This window comes from Nerophis ophidion, linkage group LG11 (genome assembly GCF_033978795.1).
Source record: "Nerophis ophidion isolate RoL-2023_Sa linkage group LG11, RoL_Noph_v1.0, whole genome shotgun sequence".
NCBI classification, from domain to species: Eukaryota; Metazoa; Chordata; class Actinopteri; order Syngnathiformes; family Syngnathidae; genus Nerophis; species Nerophis ophidion.
In genome coordinates, this window is record NC_084621.1 from 61,411,173 (window position 1) to 61,417,404 (window position 6,232).

Genomic DNA, 6,232 nt, shown 5'->3' on the forward strand with positions numbered 1-6,232 from the left:
TTCTTTGCTCATATCATCTGTTATGTGTATCATAAATAAACCTACTGTATTCTCAGGAGTTCTGCCTTTAATCAGTTGCTGTAATTCCGACCAGTGTTGAGTGCATTCATAATGAAGCTAAACAATACCAAAAAAAACACTTGTCTTATTCATGATAAAACTTTATGGTCTTTCAAGTACCTGAAAACGGTAATTTTTGTTTGCTTTAAAAACAAAATAGTGTCACTATTAAATCACTATACAATATCACTACTGCCCTGTTATTTTAGTCCGGGTAGGGTTTCCCACATTTAGGGTTGGGTCAGTTTTTTAATGATCTAGGTTATTTTTAGCTTTGTATCTAATGTATATACTTTTTAGAGAAGGAAAAAAAGACAATAGATTTTGAACCCACAAGCAATGGAAATGAATAAAGTTTTGTAAATAAATAAGAACAAAGGTGTCTCGTATATTTACTATTCATCCATATATTTTCTACTGCTTGTCCCTCTCTGGTGGGGGATACTAGAATCTATCCCAGTTGCACATGTTTTTTGTTTTTTTCAAATGCCCAATGACCTTAATCCATCCATCCATCCATCCATTTTCTACCGCTTATTCCCTTTTGGGGTCGCAGGGGGCGCTGGCGCCTATCTCAGCTGCAATCGGGCGGAAGGCGGGGTACACCCTGGACAAGTCGCCACCTCATCGCAGGGCCAACACAGATAGACAGACAACATTCACACTCATATTCACACACTAGGGCCGATTTAGTGTTGCCAATTAACCTATCCCCAGGTGCATGTCTTTGGAAGTGGGAGGAAGCCGGAGTACCCGGAGGGAACCCACGCATTCACGGGGAGAACATGCAAACTCCACACAGAAAGATCCCGAGCCTGGATTTGAACCCAGGACTGCAGGACCTTCGTATTGTGGGCTTCACGGTGGCAGAGGGGTTAGTGCGTCTGCCTCACAATACGACCTTAATCCATTGTTTCTCATATAGGGCAACGGGGACTCCTGGAGATTATGTGTCCGTAGTATTCATGTTAGAACAATACATACACCTGCAGCTAGGTGGCAGCGGGTTTTAATCTAATCAAGAGGCTCTCCGTTCTACCCAGTAGAGGTGGTAGGTATCCAGGAACGCGTGTATAAAGCTAACGGAAGCAAAGCTATGGAGAAGTTTGTCCCATGCCTTTGTTTTTGGCCTTTGCCATATTTTTATTTTGCTTTTGTTTTTTAACTTGCAACATTTTTAATTTGCAAAACTTTCCCTTTGCAACTATTAGATGGTGTTTTAGATTTTTGGACCATTTCTTTATTTGTATTGTTTTTACTTTGAACACTGTACTAAGTCAACTATTCCGCAAAATACTACATTTCAGATTGCAGTATTGTAAAAAGTACATCTTAAATCATGGAGGATATAATGCTGTAAACCTGAGTCTTAAGGTACCAGCCAAAACTAATGAAAAGAAAATGTAATGTAATCAAATGTAAAGCAGTGTTGCCAAATGGAAAATGACAAATGGTTGTATCAGAAACTTGATATTGCCGTACATAGGAGATTTGACGTGACTCGGTATCATCTGTGACAACAAAATGTTGAGACAAGCCGTGTATATTGGAACATATAATGCAGTTTTACCTATTTGAATAAACCAACAGCACGGTGAATGGGGAAAAACTGACACACGACAGAACAGCGCTTTCACCTGGCTGTAAAGCGGCATGTGAGGCAATGTACTATTTCTTATATTCCGTCACGTGACTTCTTCCCCAAAGTAAAAACTAGAGGTGGTTAACCAAGCCAAGATGGCTATCTGAGTACAAAAACAGTTTAAAGGCCTACTGAAACCCACTACTACCAACCACGCAGTCTGATAGTTTATATATCAATGATGAAATATTAACATTGCAACACATGCCAATACGGCCGGTTTAGTTTAGTAAATTACAATTTTAAATCTCCCGTGGAGTTTTTTGTTGAAAACGTCGCGGAATGATGACATGTGTTTGTGACGTCATTGGTTGGAGGGGACATTTAAGCTCAGCACCACTTACGGCTAAAAGTCGTCTCCTTTCATCGCATAATTACACAGTAATTTGGAAATCTGTGTTGCTGAATCTTTTGCAAGTTGTTCAATTAATAATGGAGACTATAAAGAACAATGTTGTTGGTGGAAAGCGGTGTATTGCAGCTGTCAATAGCACCGAGAACCAGCTGGTGTTTCTTTGTTTGTTGTAAAGCTTTAACACAGAGCGGTCAAGCGAACATGTTTCTCTACGTCAACCAGCATGTTTTTGGATGGGAAAATTGTGATATATATCTTACCAGAGACATCAGTGGATTATGTGTCCTGCAGTAGCTGTCAAAAAAGTCAGCTGTGAGCTTGGCTCTTCGGCTTCTCTGAGACACTGGCGTGTTCACCGCAGCCATCTGACTTTGAGGCATGTCTTTACAATCTCACTAAAACACTATTAAAACAATAAGCAGATAAGGGATCTTCCAGAATTATCCTAGTAAATGTGTCTAATTACATCTGAAACGCTCACACTGCCGCCCCCCGGAGCCGTCGCTTTTTATTTTATCTATATATTTTTTTGTTTTTGTAGTCCTTCACTATCAATATCCTTATACACAAATTTTCATCCTCGCTCAAATTAATGGGGAAATTGTTGCTTTCTCGGTCCGAATTGCTCTTACTGCTGGTGGCTCGAATTATAAACAATGTAAGGCTGTGAGGAGCCCTCACACCGGTGATGTCAGGCAAGGCTTTTTTATTAGCGACCAAAAGTTGCGAACTTTATCGTCGATGTTCTCTACTAAATCCTTTCAGCAAAAATATGGCAATATCGCGAAATGATCAAGTATGACACATAGAATGGACCTGCTATCCCCGTTTAAATAAGAAAATCTCATTTCAGTAGGCCTTTAAATCCTGCAAAAAGCAAATACGAGAAGAAAATCATACTATGCAATGGAATAGATCTACAGTACATACTTTATGAAAAACATGCTACTCGCAAACGGCAGATATAATTGTAATGTCGGATTTTAATATCCATATGACTACCCCATCAGACCCTCCATGCTTCATACTACTTGGTAGCTGTGGTCTTACACAAATAATAAATGAACCCACACGGGGGGCGCTGGCGCCTATCTCAGCTGCAATCGGGCGGAAGGCGGCGTACACGCTGGACAAGTCGCCACCTCATCACAGGGCCAACACAGATAGACAGACAACATTCACACACTAGGGCCAATTTAGTGTTGCCAATCAACCTATCCCCAGGTGCATGTCTTTGGAGGTGGGAGGAAGCCGGAGTACCCGGAGGGAATCCACGCAGTCACGGGGAGGACATGCAAACTCCACACAAAAAGATCCCGAGCCTGGGATTGAACCCAGGACTGCAGGGCCTTTGTATTGTGAGGCAGACGCACTAACTCCTCTGCCACCGTGAGTTTATGAATTTCATTAATAAGAACATTTTACTCATTAGAAAGGAGATTAAAGACAAGGTGTCCCAGCTACAACTGTGGTCTATTAACACAGATACGAATGTCTATACAACGGATATTCCCCTCCAAAATAGTATCTCTCTTTTTGATGAAATATCATTAGAGGAACTCCTGCGATGTGTAAATGGGACGAAACAAACAACATATTTACTTGACCCACTTCCTGGCAAACGTATCAAGGAGCTGTTTGTGATATTAGGACCATCAGTGCTAAATACTATAAACTTATTTTCCTCTGGCACTGTTCCCCTAGCATTCAAAAAGTGATTATTCTTCCTTTGCTCAAAAGACCTAACCTCGATCCTGACCTCATGGTAAACTACCCGCTGGTGTCCCACCTTCCCTTTACCTCGAAAAGTTTCACATCTGCGGTCACCTCCGAAGTTTCTCATTGTGCCCATTGGGTTGAGTTTTTTTCTTGCCCTGATGTGGGATCTTAGCTGAGGTTGTCAATATGTCTTGGGAAGCCCTTTGAGACACTTGTGATTAAGGGCTATATAAATAAACTTTGATTGATTGATTGAATCCTTGATATCACTTGACAAATCTTTTTTTTCCCCCGTCTTTATCTTAAATATGATTATCGATGTCAACATTGTGTATGTTCTCTAAGTGTGATATATGATGGCTGTCTTTGGTAAAAGCTTAACTCTTTTAGGTTTTGCTCAGATTTGATTTATTTTTCTTAGACTGGCTGAGTTGGTGCTGTTCGAAACACTCGAGGCGAACCTGTTTAGGAAATACAAATATTAATCAATATAATTCTTAAGTGGGAAATGATAAATGTTGAAACTATATTTAACAAACCTTTACTGAAGTGATCACTGCAAACTTGTGCGTTCTTTAACTGCTCCCTTGAACTAGTCTGTGCCATTTTTCTTTTTGTTGTTTCATAAAATCTCCCTTTCTGCCCTCTTTAATTACCACTCGAGGAACTCTGGAGAAATGTTTTCTTTTTGCGATTTGAACGATTTGTACAGCCAAACACAACACAAGTATGAGAAATTTTCCTTCGAGAAAGGCTAAATGCCGCCTATATCAACCAGTAAGAGAAAATCGCGCTAGCTTTGATTGATTGATACTTTTATTAGTAGATTGCACAGTACAGTACATATTCCGTACAATTGACCACTAAATGGTAACACCCGAATAAGTTTTTCAACTTGTTTAAGTCTGGGTCCACGTTAATCAATTCATGGTACAAATATATACTATCAGCATAATACAGTCATCACACAAGTTAATCATCATAGTATATACATTGAATTATTTACAATCCGGGGGGTGGGATGAGGAGCTTTGGTTGATATCAGAACTCCAGTCATCAACAATTGCATCAACAGAGAAATGTGGACATTGAAACAGTGTAGGTCTTATTTAGTAGGACATGTACAGCCAGCAGAGAACATAGTGAGTTCAGATAGCATAAGAACAAGTATATACATTAGAAGTACATTTGAGTTGTTTATAATCCGGGGAGTTGGGATGTGAATGGAGGAGGGTATTAGTAAAGTGTTGAAGTTGCCTGGAGGTGTTGTTTTAGAGCGGTTTTGAAGGAATATAGAGATGCACTTACTTTTATATGAGTCAAGACCTTTGTTAGATCGAAATCTGGGTTTAACGTGGTTTGTGGAGCTCCCCCTGGTGTTGTGGTTATGGCGGTCATTTACGTTAAGGAAGTAATTTGACATGTACTTCGGTATCAAGAAGGTGTAGCGGATTTTATAGACTAGGCTCAGTGCAAGTTGTTTTACTCTGTCCTCCACGATGAGCCAGCCCACTTTGGAGAAGTGGGTTGGATTGAGGTGTGATCTGGGGTGGAGGTCTAAAAGTATTGACCACCACGCATAGTAAATGGGCGGCATGTGAGCCAGACGTGACGTCTCCTAAATCCAAGCAATAACAGGTTCAGTCCAGGATGTTTCCTCGATTACATTGAGCATGTATTGAAGTGGTCATATTGTCGGTCTTAGACTTAAACAGACTTAATTGATCCCCAAGGGGAATATTTTGACACAGGAGCTCACTTACAAGAGGAAAATATAAATGAAACCCTTTCAAGGTCACTATAAAGGAATAAATAATAAATAAAATATAATAGAAAATACCAATACACAACAAGAAGAGGCAATTCCTGAAGAAATCGCGTGTGAATGCTCCAATGCTGAAGTTGAACTGAAATGCTGACAGAATGTAGTATGAATGTTAGAATAGTTTGAATGTTGGAATGGTTTGAATGTTGAAAAGCTGATGCTGAACTGATATGGTTTGAATGTTAAAATGGTTTAAACGCTGAAATGGTTTGAATTTTGGAATAGTTTGACTGTTGAAGAGTTAATTTCCAGGAAAAGCGGAATTTGGTTTAGAACTTGGGAAGGTGTTTATTTGAATGTCCACAATGAATGGTTTGAATAGGTTGTAAAATGTGGGAATTGTACAACTTGTAAAAATGTCCAATTCATTTAAATTGGAACTTCCTGAAAATTTGGGAATTTTGGGAAAAGCGGGATTTTTAGAAAACGATTAGGAACATGAATGTCCTGAATGAGCTTAATTTGGTTGGTGCTAGAATTGTTTAAATCGGGCAAGAAATGTTGAAGTAGTAAATGGTATTGGGGAATTTCGGGAATATTTGGAATTTTTTTGTATTTGGTAAAAAGGTAGTTTGAATTTCCAGAATGGTGGAATGTGTTAAAGGTGGAAGGGTTTGAATCGGTTGAAGAA